Raw genomic sequence first — 14,253 nt, forward strand, 5'->3', positions numbered from 1 at the left:
CGAAACCTGTTAAATGCATTATTCTGACAAGCTGTTAAGTGCACTATTCGTTCAAGTAGACGAAAATGATCGCATGCTCATCATGATTCTACAAGGGAAGTGAGAGCTCCCGAGCATCTGGATCCAAACACAAATTACTAAACACATAAAAGTATCTGAAAACTTAACACCTTTCGCGCGAAAAGGTCACGGACAGCATGCTTTCGTCTTAAATGCTGAAGTCAGACACATTCTTATTTCAATCGGAATAAGGCTTTCCTTAAAAGGCAGAGGTCGGTGTTGTGACAACCAAGACATGCACGCCCACAGCCCCTAACAACTACTGGAACTGGAACTTAAACAGTCTCTATCTCAGTTGTATATATCTTATAATACTTAATACATAAAAGACAACGATTAACATGAACTTGCGTTTCGTGACATAGCACCAGATTTCCATAGCAATGCATCATATTCCAAACTTCCCTAACTCCCATACCTCGTTTATCTTCTGATTCTGTAATGGTTGATTCATGGTAATGGGCATGATGGTGATGATGTTCTTCCTCAGTCTGATGGTGATGATGTTCTTCCACAGTCTGATGCAGATGTTCTTCCACAGTCTGATGCAGATGTTCATGATGATGTACGTCACCAATATGTTGGTGCAGGTTCTGGAATGAAATAAGCAAAAGTTACCAAACACACTAATATTATTCGGCAAAAAAAAAACTGTCACTCACAAATGATTTTCTCCAACCCCTACCACCAGTACAGCAAATCCTAATAATCAAGAACAACAAGCTTACCTCGGCAACAATGTTTTGTGGGTTTTCTTCTTCTGTTTGTTGTTCGTCCATTCTTGGATTAGCAGGTGTAGCTTTGTATCGCAAGTACAGTATAGCAATATATCACACATACATAGCCTACAAACTGTGAGAAAATTTTGTATGCAGTTAAGATGTAACAAGGATGTAAATTGTTTCTGCTCTAGTTCATTGTTTGCAAGTAATTACACGCTGCAAAGGAGGATCATAGAAATGCAACACTCTGTGTTACATCACCACGTTCATTATTGATAGTGGCGTAACAATGATCTATATGCGTAACACTTTTTTTTGAATGCCATTGTTGCTTGTTACTGATCAGTTCTGTTATTTGAAGCGTGCTGGTAGGGTAAAATACTGGTTTGCGTCAGTTATATTGTTTATTTACCAGTTTCATGAGATAATTTTAGCTTAAATGTTAATGTTCTTTTGTTGGCTACAAATTAAGCTGTCATAAGAGAACGTGACCAGCTAAAAAAACAGTTGGTAAGTGGTTGCTAGCGTTCATTGTTGGCTGTGTTGTTGATCGTAGAATTTTTATAGAAAACTGTCGTTACTACCTGTGACGTCAAAGGGAAAAGGAGTGTTTCAACAAAAGTAGGCTCTACCCTTTACTTAGCCCTCGCAGGCATGGGCGTCGATTTAGGGGTGACTGGGGTGACATGTCACCCCTCACCAACAAACAGGGGTGACAACATATGCATTGTCACCCCTGGATTTCGTTTAAATTAATAATTATTGTCAGAAAAACCACATACATTATACTATGCGTTAAGCTAGTTTCAAACGACCTGTATTATCACCGTCACAATCATGACAAACACAAGTGCCTCGTGGATTGTTGCATAGCGCAGCAATTGTTGTAGCATAATGGTAAGAATCGGCATTGTTACGTAATAGGTTTATAAGTTTGCAAGCTGTAGACAGGGTGTGTACATGCACACACTATTTTTTGCTTCTTTTGCACATAGGTTTATAAGTCATTTTATAATTACTACATCTGCATTAGACCGAGTGAAACAAAATGTGCCGCTTTCAGTAAGGGGTCCGTAATTAGTGTTTAAAACTTGCTGCAACGACATGATTCGGTGTAAAAATAAAGTGACACGAAACGGAATTTGCGTCGTTTGCCTATGTTTAAGGCGATACGACTGACGAAATGTTTTTTGCGTGTTTCTAAAACCTGGAAAAGTCACCCTTAATATTTTACAAAACGTTAAAAAATCGATGCCTATGCTCGCAGGCCAGGAGTTCAGAGTCTACACTCTATGCAAAATGTTCCATGCATGTGTGTGTAACATACGTCACAGAAATCAGTGCTTGTATTTCGTAATGTTTTGTGTGCAACATTGCACTAACCGGTTGAATGTTCTCACAGGATATATACTTGCATTAAAATGGTTATTTTAGGAGGATCAACTCATTCTGCTAGTGTGCAACATAATGTGTGAACAAGTGACTGCTCATACAGCACGCGTAAATCATCTATATCCGCTGCCACAGATAATCTTGATGTGTACTGTATTTTATGCTCTTGTATTATATTACTTAGACTGGCTCGTGATATCACGTGACAATATTGACCAATCAGCTCTCAGTATGGAGAGCTTTAAAAAGCCCAGTTTAGACCGGTAAATTCATTCTATTTCATTCCATTCGATTCTACTTGTTCTATCGTATTAATGTTACACTGCTATTATTACTGAGACTCTACAAGCTTTTCGCCGGCTTGGGATTTATTCCCACAGCCTGATAATAAACTGTTTATTCGGATACAACGGTTTGCTGGTGAGGTTCAAACCTTACATGTGCTTTGAGCAAACCTTGTTTACCCATGCGAACGGTTAAGTTTCTGTCCATATTATTCCGCAATAGACATCAAACATCGCTACATACACGTGCCAGTAAACAATATTTCTAAAAGTAGACAAGACATTTGCAAAAGTTTTCCGAAAAAGCTGTCATGGCCTAGGGGAGCTAGGTAGTTGTCTAGCAAATACCCATGCAAGGCGACCAATGTGCTTGGAAATTAATATCACATTGGAAACGAAATCGAATCGCGTGAGAAAACAATTGGCAGCATCTGTGTACTTTGAAATGAGATCGCCCTAAACAAACAGGAAAACAGGGGATCCGAACGTCAATCACGTGATCTGACTGTTTCTGTTCCAAATATGCCATGTCACGTAGCTGCGTAACAGATGTGTACGTTTATTTTCCAGTAGAAAACATTCCTGTCAAATGTTCTCGCGAGCGCCTGAATGCCTTTCGTGTACTATTGTGGTTCGCGTACCACTGGTTGGGAACCACTGGCGTAGATGAACCGCGAGAATAACAAAAAAAAAACTTAAATGATGAAATGTCCTGTTGTTCATTTTTTCTACAAAATTTCCCTCAATATTTTGTTACTTTTTCAGCAAATTTCCAACAACACTCACCAACACCAACTGACTTGCAGACTAAAAACCCTTGAAACATACTAAAACTGCCTGAAGGTCGCTCAAATTTGCCTTAGCAACAGATCATACATCTATGCTTATTCAACCTTAACATTGCCACCCATGCATAAGTAATTGCATTCACACAAGATTACAGTGCAAACTGCTCACCTCCGCACTAATATTGTTTGAATCTTCAGCCATTCTTGCTTTACATTCCAAGTTCAAAGTAAAAATGAACTTGGAATTACAAGTAATACAAACTGTATGCAGAAATCGGCCACTGTTATATGTTTGTTTAAAAAGTACCGTAAGCATTTCCAACAACAGATCTGTCGTTACAAAAGATCTGATGGAAACGTATTCCACGCCAGTTAACCGTTGCTAGGCAACAGTAATTTACGGAAGAAGGACCTTAGGGAATTTGACACTGATTTGCGGCAAAGGAAATGCTGAAGGCTTTGCCGCTTGTTTTTAGCTATTGGGTACCTTTTTGTGTTGTTTACATAGGCTGTAAACATTTCATTACATAATCACTTCATATTTTAATCAGGTTTTGTGTAGTCATGCTCGTGTCCAAACTATTTTGTCAGCACGACTGATTTATGCTCATGTTTTTGATGGAGATTTTGGTCAAGATTTATTCACGTATGATCAATTGTAATTTACAAATTTTCTTGGATTTGGTCGAGTATAAAAACAACTTTCGAACATTAGTTATTGACGTTTTCATCTTAATGACAGGTTTTAATAAAAATATCACACGTGAAGTACATGCTTTAGTTTTTGAAGCACAAATAAAAATCGTAATACAAGAATAGCAACGCACACAGACACAATCAGTAATGTTGGCAATATTTGTCAAGCACTCGGAAAGATCGAACGTCGCCCATAAACTGTTCATCAGTTGGTCTCAGTCGCATTTTGAGGTAAAGCAAACGAACATAGCTTGACACCCTCGTGTAAATCCCAGGTTCGTTTACGTTTCCACAACCGATGCCCCAACTTGTGATACCCCAGATAGTGTGACGTGCCGTGTTGGGGTCTAAACATGCCAAAGGACCCCCACTGTCACCCGACACGTGTCAGTGCCATCTTTCTGGAAAACAAAAATGCCAATAGTTTATAAAAAATGGGATTTCTATGTTAGAAAAGTTTTTACAGTTGCCTAAAGTGTTTATAATACACGTTTGAGTCATAATAACCGAAATTGTACGTTTGGTTTAATTGCTGAACAAACAACACGAAAAATACAGAAGTGCTTCAGGCAAAAAAAACTACCTGTAAATGCAAAAGTTAAAACAGACATCGAACAATCGCAACAACTAACAAATTACAAAACGTTGCATTCTAAACTAAACAGGAAAGCAAGAGGTGTTTGATAGATTAACTTTAAAAGGCAGCATGGGTATTGAAAATTGTTGTTCTCACCGCAGCGCACATCATGGAGTGCTTAAGGTAGTCAACACCGAGCAGTCGGCTGCAATTCTCGTTGGGAAATATGCTCACTGGCGCCTGCTGGAGGCAGGGTGGATAATCCATGGGGTTAACTGCCGAACAACAAGCATGTTGTGATGTGATTCTTAAAGGTTGTGGTTGGCAAGACTTTTGCAAGTTTCGTCAACACCGCATCACAGTGTTCGTTGTTGTAACTGACAAATGTTATATATGCCGACCGTAGATTGAATGCGCTGTACTATGAAATTGTACCGACAGAATACAGAGGTTAATTCATGACGCGCAGGTGTTAGAGATGCTTCCATATCGGTTTGTGGAAAGATTTGGGAACAGGAACTTGGAGTTTTTCAAAAACCCTTGTCTAGGTGCAAAATACTGAAGTGAATAAACTTGAATTAGAAGCCAAAACCTAAATTGTTAAACAGACATTTGAAACACAACATGTTTTTTTATCATCAGTGCTGTATTACATGATTATAAGCTGCATCGAATGCATCGCCTATACATTCACAGGCTGGCAGGCGGATGGAAAGGCAATTTTGAAACGTGTTTGAAAAAAAGTACAGCATTCCAGTTTTTACCGTTTTATTCAAAAACCCTAATGACGTAACTGTCGATAAACATCTGATAAAGCGACTCATGCACAGAAAAACATAAAAAAACTTACAGTGTCTGGGACCATGCGCCCCCCACCCAGATATTCCACATCGAGATTGTGACGAAAACTGGTTTTGTCCGAGAGGCAAACAAGCTGGTCGCACAAATCGACTGCAACCATAGAAATAAGTTTAAAATGAAACACTGATATCTCCACATGATATTTAATAACTCCTTGCTTCGGGCGTATTACGTTTACGTTGTGTAAAAACCAAGGCAATGCATTCTAATTTGGACCAGGACTCTTGCGAATTTATCTTACTTGAATGAAACGCATTGTCTCAATTTAATCAACGCCAAGTCGTTGGTTGGACTCGAATGGTACGAGTAGTAAGGATGTCTGTAAACCTCTTCAATATCTAGGTCACGTGAATCCTCTACGCCCTCTGATTGGCTGAATTGGAGTCCGTCACGGTTGTAGTAATCGCCCACCCGAACGATCGTCTCATTGGTGAACCTGTAACCATGGAAATGGTTCCCATGGTAATTTGTTTTAACTCTATGGCACTCCATACCAACAATGAAATTTTTTAAGACCTTATTTCGTGATATCCTTATGTACAAAATGAACTTGATAGCTGAAAGCATTATCGTTCATAGGAGTCCTGTGGACCCCAAATGGAAAACCTTGTCGTGGGAAATCAAACTTAAAATCGACACCAAATTCTCACAACGTGCACCGAAATGTAAACTTTTTACGAGCCTGAATCTGTCTGGAACTTTGTGCTAATTTATTCCATCACGAAAGAACTTTGGAAATTACTCACGATTTCGAACTGGATTCGACACAATGTGCGGCTGTGAGGACGTAACATCTGTTGATGAGAGTTCCTCCGCAAGAGTGAGGGGTGCGGCCTCTTAATGGATACTTCTTACGTATGGAAACCTGTTAGAATGATAAAAATACCTCGTACACTTGATGTAAACACGAAGATATTAAGCTTATAGTGGTTCTTAACCGATGAAAAAATTACTAGTAGGGGGAAATTATGGGTTTGTGGGTTATTAGTCGGCACCGAAATATACAAAAGTAGTTACAAGAGAAATATTATCATCTGTATTCACTGTGTGTCGTGTAGTTATTGACAATTGGTCATGCCATGTGGCCGAAACAGTGAAAAAAGGATAACAGATATAGCGAAAAAGCAATCATTAAATTCTACATTTAAAAATTTGAATACTGGTGGGAAAAAGGGATCCCGATTAAATTTAAGCTGGGAAATGAGATGAAAAATGGTTAAGAAACAGCACTGTTACAGACACACGTGCACATGGAAGTAAGCTTTTATGAAAGCCGGCATCTGACTGACAACGAATAAAAGACATGGGTTTTAAAATGAGCTCTCCTATAATTGTATGTTTCTACATAACTTTGCAAATCTCCCATAAAATCATTTACCTGCAACGGCTGTTTCCCGGGGTTGGCGTTGACCCCTTCCACTATTCTTAATCCGTCTTTGACCTCAGGACAGAAAGCCGGAACAGGAATATCGTTGGTGGCTTCACCGCAAGATTCTTCTTGCAGTTTGCTACCTGGGAATATACGAACAAAATATACTGGCTGTTGATAAGATGTTGGATAAAGCTTACAACACAAATGACACGTTTGACCGAGTTGTGCATCCCCGTAATAAATTGTGGAAAACTTCGTACAGCTAACCTAAATCTTGGTCAGTTAAAAGCCGAAAATGTTCCGTCCTTTGCGAGTTGTAAACAGCAATGTGGTTGGTTTCTCCAATGGAAGGCAATCTTCTTGTAATGCTAAACGCAAGAGAGCAACTACATGAAAATCTTTCAAAATCTCAAACTTTTTCCGAAAAGAGTTAACATTGTTGAATATTCATCGATTAGTATTAGAAGTATTGAATATAAATTGTCTTTACATATCACAAAGCCAGTTATCTTTTGGTAGAAAGTATTATCCATTCTTTTCTAGTTACAAATGCATTACCTTTTCGACCCAACATTTAAGCATAGGCAATACAAATATATTTTGCACTATATTGTATACAATAACAAACTAATGTTAGCTTACGGTAAGACGTAGGTAAGAGCTCCGCTGTAATATATCATGATGGATATGGTGTGAATATGAATAATGATTTGAAACTTAGTCCCTCTGCTTAATCTTGCCCTGCCCAGACGACAAAAGGGCCTTGCACTCCATTCGTTTCCAGTTGGTCCGTTCTTGATGATTAGCTGTGTGTTACATACAAAGCGAAACCATTACAAACAGCAAGTTTATTCAATTCAATGTTTTACAGTAAGATAGTTTGTATTATCATAATCTCCTGATAGCAATATACCCAACAGAAACACATTCTGTTAGAATAAACTATACTGAAGCATAGGCGATACAAATATATATGAAATATATCAATTAAAAAGCTTGTGAAATACCGACGCCGGACTTATTACAGAACTTGCTACAGTAAGTTGAAAGTTTGTTCAATTTATTGTAACCTTTCCCACCGACCAATGGCATATTTAAATTAGAATGGCTTGACAGCGCCGTCTAGCGGATGAAACAAAAGAAGGCACTAAAACATACGAACTTTTAATTCTTGCTGATTCTTTTTGAAAATGGTTTGTTCATGCCAAAATAATGTTTTTGTGAAGTACATTGTTAGTTATCTGACTTAACCTTGCAACTCACAGCTAGGTTTGAAGCAAGGAAAATGTTTAAACCCCTCTGGACTCGTGCAAGCAAAGGAAACTTTCGGAACAGGAAATGCGTGCAGAGCATAATTGATTAGCGATCCATCGTCTTAACCACTCAACCACCTCGTCGTCCAAAACCTGTAGTTAAATGAAATATTTATGTGAGAATTGTTTGGAAAAAATATTGTCTTGTAAAAACTACTTTAGTTTGGTTTAATATTGTGGGATACGATAAATTGCACTTACATAAACTTATTAGATGGTTTCCCACATCCTTCGATAGTTCAGTTGGTGCGGCGGTAGAGTTTATCACAAATACATCTGAAGTACACAGCATTTTAGGTAAAAGTACGTTTGAAAAAGAATGCATTAAACTAACTGGTTTTACAGGATTTCTTTCTGCCTTCACTATCTTTAGTAAATGGAAAGCATGAAAGCTTTTCCATTCAAGGTTAGCAATTGTTACAGTTGTAAACAAATTTATTGTGCTGTTTTGGTAAACTTTGCCCATCTTAAAAAAAGTACAGTACATAATAAACGTGCTGCGTTCAGGTCGCAGTACTTTAAGACAACTTGGCCATCCTGTCTATGCACTGTACTTTGTTATATTATTTAGAAATGTTTAGAAGTAGTTTTTAGGGCGCAATTACAAACCTTGTAAACGATGATTTGTTTAAAATTATTTCATCCTGGTCAATTAAATGCCTTGTTGGTTTTTGAAACTACAAAACTGTCAAAATCACATGAAAAATATAAAAAAAACACACAAACCGGCGCAGTCTCAATCAATAATGTTGGTAATATTTACCAAGAATCCGATAAGATCGAACAAAGCTTGAGACCCTCGTGTAAATCCCAGGTTTGTTTACGTTTCCACAACCGATGCCCCAACTTGTGATATCCCAGATTGTGTGATGGTTTATGTCATGCGCTGTTGTTCTGAAAAACAAGATTGGAAATTGTTAGTGGAAATATGTTTAGATAAGCAAGAATGACTCGATTTAACCATACAGTAACTAAAGTGGAAAAAGAAAATTTCCACTCTTACTGCAGTAAACATTGTCAGGCTCAAAAACAGCCAAGTAGGCGACTGCAATTCTCATGGACGAATATGCTCAATGGCGCCAACTTGTGGCTATTATTTTGTAAAATGGAGATTTAATCATTCTTATAAAAATGAAATACGATTTTCACTTTCATTACTGTTGTCATGGATGACACTTGTATCTTGTGCAGTGTTAATACATAAAGATAAAAGAAATAGGGTAAGTTTGTACCACACAAAGTAACAATTATATCCAGCAACATAGAAAACTTCCTGCATCCCACATTCCCCAACCAGATATTCCATACTCACATTGTGACGAAAACTGGTTTTGTCCAAGAGGCAAACACGCTGACTGCACAAATCCACTGCAAACATAGAAATAGGTTAGTAATGGAACAGAAAAGTACATGGATTACATTTGAATAAAATTGTGATTCCAGCTGCACTGAGACCTTTTAGGTCGAAACAGTGGCCATCTGTCTGGAGCTTACACAAAATTGTGATTGTGTACTAAAATCCAAGCTGACATACTGCTTATATGGGAGAATATTCGAATTCGGAAAAGTGAGATCTTGTGTAGAACGACATTGTCCCCGTAGACTTTCCACTTGAATGATTTGCAACAGTATAGTTGGGAATAATCACATAGTGAGGTTTTCCTCTTCAATAATTAGGTCATGTGAATCCTTTGATTTGTAGTAACCTGTAACCACCCACCCCAGGCCCCGATCGCTGGTCGCACTGGTTAACCTGTCACCATGGAAACAGCTCAATAATACTATTTGCAAATCAATGCTCTTTATGAAACAGATTGCACACAAGAAACACTTACATTTGAGTTGAATTTAACACAATGTGCAGCTGTAAGAAGGTAATGTCAAGTGTGGGGTTTACAGCATCTTAATGGATGTCTCCAATGTATGGAAACCTGTTGAAATCATAAAATGTAAATTAGTTTTCTTGATGTTATGTGAATATCACATATCTTGCACACTTGCACAGAATGTCACCATTAACTAACTTAAAAGTGTTTCTTCGGTTTGACGTTGTAACACTTAAATCATTTTAACCTGTTGTCATTTTTGACAAACAAGTTGCAGATTTTAACAACTTTTTGTTAGTTTTTAAACTGGGTTAAAATATAATCAATCATATTATTCATCAATACATAACTTCAGTAAATCTCAAACAAATGCATAATTTATTATGACAGCCAAAAGGATAGAAAGAAAAAAAATTGTTGTCTTTCTAATATTACGAGAAATTAGGCTAATACTTGTGTTAATACAAGAAAAGTTTATGCAGCAAAATAATGGCATCTAGGCATAGTTACACACACACTAATATACAGTAATATCAACACATCTAGGTAAAAACATCACATAAATTTTCTGTATATTGTTCATTGAAATTGACATACAACAAAGTTAAATACAGATTGTGGGAACCCAATTTTTTGCTTGCGGCTTCTTTTTCAGATCAAAATTTCCTGGGATTCGTTGTGTTGGTCAATCATCTAATTCAGTGACTCCAGACCTCTTTGTCCTGGCATACAAAGTAGTCAGAAAAGCCATTGACCTCTTTGATGTTTTGATAAATCTGGTCCTGCCTAGATTAAAGTATGAAGTGAAAGTCACAATGTGTTTTCCATATAACCAGGTTGTTACTTGCTTCTGCTGTTTAGCATATATCCATGCTCATATTGTAAACTGCACAAACATCTTTTGAAAAATAGGGGTTTATAAATCACTTTGAGTTAGTATTTAGAGGTTGTGGCAGACTCCCTGGCAACGCTCTATGGAGGTGTCAGCAACCCCTGGCACATAAGGTTAATATCTCAATGCGTTTGGGATTGGCTTGCATCACAAATATTTGTCAAAAAGATATATGTCAAAGAATTACACAAATTTACACAATAAAATTTATATAATGATATAAGTAATGAGGTGGTGGCAACACAGTGGTAACAAGATAAGGGCAAAATACTCTGGTTTGCATGCACAGAATTTAAAAACACACATGTAATGTTTAAAACGTTGCTGGCCCCCGCTGCACTGACACTGGTTACGAACCACTGGTCTAAGTTGAAATTCCCCAAAAAATTTATCTATCTTTTGCAGAAAAATTCACAAGCTTTGCATCACTGGTTTTAGCTTTTACGTGGACATAGGGTTTTCACCTTAATTGTCTTCCGAGGTTTGCACCCAGTTTTTTGGAAATCTTCGACTGGTTGTTTGGTGAGCAAGATTGTCAAGAGCCAACATCAAGTTGCACTGATGAGATCTAACAGATCAAAACATTGGCCCACTCGTCCAGTCTGCAACTCACTTAATATGATTTCTGTTGACAAAAGTTACGAATTAATTTAGTTTGGGGTTAGCATGATGACCAGGACTTCTTCCAGCAACAATTCATTGCGTGGATTAGTGATGTTTTTGGAGCCGATAAAATTGTTCTCATTAAGTGTGTTTTATTCAGATTTTGGATAAAATTTATTCTAGGATTTTTTTTTTTTGGATTGACTCGAGGATTCATTTAAAATAAACACAGCAACCAACTTTTAAACAGAGCACAACTTAACTGCAAATAAGTATTTGTGTACAACAGACCAATACAAGACATACACTTACTTCATTAACCAACATATTCTCTTGGAACTTGATTCATGGACGTTGTCAGTTTGCGGGAGTTTCACTCTTTATTTGCAATGAGATTTCTTCCATTTAAAACCAATTCATTCAAAAATAAGATATTTTGCAACAGTTGAAGTTTTAATTTTGTTCCAAGACAAAGTAGATCCGACTGTTACGTTCCTGCATGACAACATTCTATTCTACAAACAACCCCTGGTATTCTTTCTTCTGAAAACTGGAATAAAAATGTCTGAAAACTTTCGTCTCACTTTCTGCTCCAGACATATTTCACTTTATATATTTCGCAGCAATTTTATTTACAGTAAAAAACATTTATTTCAAACAAATTACAATAAAAACACAAATAATTCTGAAAGTCTCGTGTTTTGTTTCAATCCGAACCACTGGAGTCTGCATCGGATGAGAGGATCATCCAAACCAAAAACTTTCGGCTGAAAAAAACCACAAAACTTTTAATTTCATCAAAATTAACAAAACCATGTTTTAATGCAAACATAAATTAAACAAAATTCTTACCGGGTTTTTCAGTTTTTCAATCTCTTCTTTCAAGACTCGAATAGATTCGGAATCGAATCCGCACCTTTCCAGCTCCAACTCATCCACTTTAGGGAGAATCCGACAAATATTTCCAACATCTTTTTGTTCAAACTTGTTGTCATCCGGGGCGAGAATTCCCAATTATTTAAAATATAAAGATTGGTCGGAAATCTTTGTTTCAAACTTTTTTAAAACAGATTTTTTTTCTTAAAACCGGATTAAAATTAACTCCATGTTTTCACTTTTGATTAAAAAAAGTAAGTTTTATCAAAATATCATGGATTTAAAGAAATATTTATTCTCAAAATAATGAAAACCAACCTTGGGTCCCATCTTCATGATCGCTTCACAGATCATGTTTAAAGTTTCAGAATTAAGTCCGCATTTCCACCCCATTAGTCGACAATTAGTCGTTAGATAGCGCACGTTAGCTGACACAATTAGCGATTTAAAGCGGGAAAATAGAATCTATCGCTCTATTGTTGGACGCTATCACCGTTTCGTGTTCTATTTTACTAATGGTCAACGGTCATATCTGTGGTCCTGTGGATGTGTAATGCAATAATATTGGAGATGAATTAATTCAGGTAATTTAACCCTTAAATTAAAATAACAGATATAACGTGGGAATGGCAAGTATAAGAGCGCATGAACCATGTAAAAAATATACATGGTATTCTCATATATACACCTGTACCGACTGTTTCACCTCGTGATAGGGCACTTATAGTTTCATTGGAAAATATAAAACAACTTCCTGGAAAAGTCATAGGTAGCTTAAACTGCCATATGGAGGATATTAAAGAAGTATTCCAGGTATATGTGTATCTACTTTTATTGTTATTGTGCTGAAAAGAGTTGGGATTGACACTACATTGCAACTGAGTGTATTTTTTATTATAATTGAAAAAAAGCATTTTTGCTACTCTTTCAGCCCACGTATGGTCAAACAAGGGGCCAATAATGTGTCTCACAGACCAACAGTCTGCAAATAGAGAGTTGCAGCCCAAATTTGAATCATATTATCATCTTTCATTGTCATTATCTGTTATGAGTAAGATTGCATTCTATCGGAGTGTGTTTAACTTCTAATACAACAAGTGGGTGTTTTTTATCCAGGATGTCCTTGCAGAGAAGTATTGGTGTTAAGAACAACTCCATTATTTCCAGGCGTTATTTTTCAATCCTCAGGTTGGCATCGCTATGACTCTGCAAAAACAGCACAGGTATTTAATGACTTTGCATTTAAAAGCGTCCAAGCTTGTAAAATAGTTTTAGATAAAGACCCTTTTCTTTATGGTTCTTTTGCTTTTGAACACTTGTAACATTAGTTCATTCGTCTATTTTATGCAGGAACAACAACTACAGTCTGACGTTTTTAATCTAAACTACTTGGTTTCATCAAATATGTTCTAGTCTGCTAAAACAGCACACACTTTATTTGAATTCCACTTGACCAATGTAGGGGGTTCTTTGTACCAAGTTATTGCTACCAAGGATTCAATGTAGGGCAGGCATGTTGTTGATGACCTTGTGAAAATTAGAGGTCATGATATTCTTGATGTTGCCTTGGTGATGTTTTACTCTTCACTGCAACCTGGTGGATAAAAGAAAGATTTTTTTCCAAAAAGAAATGAAAACAATGACTTTTTGACAAAGGTTTGGGAGCACTGGCGACCCGCAACTAGAGTACCACCAAAACTCGGCAAATCTCAAACAAATGCATAATTATGACAGCCAACCATAACATGGTTTTAATGCAATGAAAGAGGCCTAGAAACAAAAAAGTTATTGTCTTTATAATGCTACAAGAAATTAGGCTAATATTTGTGTTAATACAAGAAACGTTTATGCAGCAACATAATGGTATCTAGACATATTTACACACACATTTGTGATAATATAGCAATATCAACACATCTAGGTAAAAACATCACATAAGTTTTCTGTATTTTATTTATTGAAATTTGCATACAACAAAGTTAAATACCGCT

General features: G+C 36.8%; 1 long non-coding RNA gene and 1 pseudogene across 1 annotated transcript in view; both read right to left on the reverse strand.

Annotated features, from left to right (window-relative positions):
• LOC145908053 (uncharacterized) overlaps positions 1-14,253 on the reverse strand; it is a 60,578-nt gene extending 46,325 nt beyond the window's left edge. The window contains exon 1 of the long non-coding RNA XR_014402925.1: positions 14,238-14,253. This is a non-coding gene — a long non-coding RNA (uncharacterized LOC145908053). The remainder of the gene's footprint in view (positions 1-14,237) is intronic.
• On the reverse strand, positions 4,084-12,655 carry LOC145909640 (chymotrypsinogen A-like; annotated as a pseudogene).

This window comes from Ascidia mentula, chromosome 7, assembly GCF_947561715.1.
Source record: "Ascidia mentula chromosome 7, kaAscMent1.1, whole genome shotgun sequence".
NCBI lineage: Eukaryota > Metazoa > Chordata > Ascidiacea > Phlebobranchia > Ascidiidae > Ascidia > Ascidia mentula.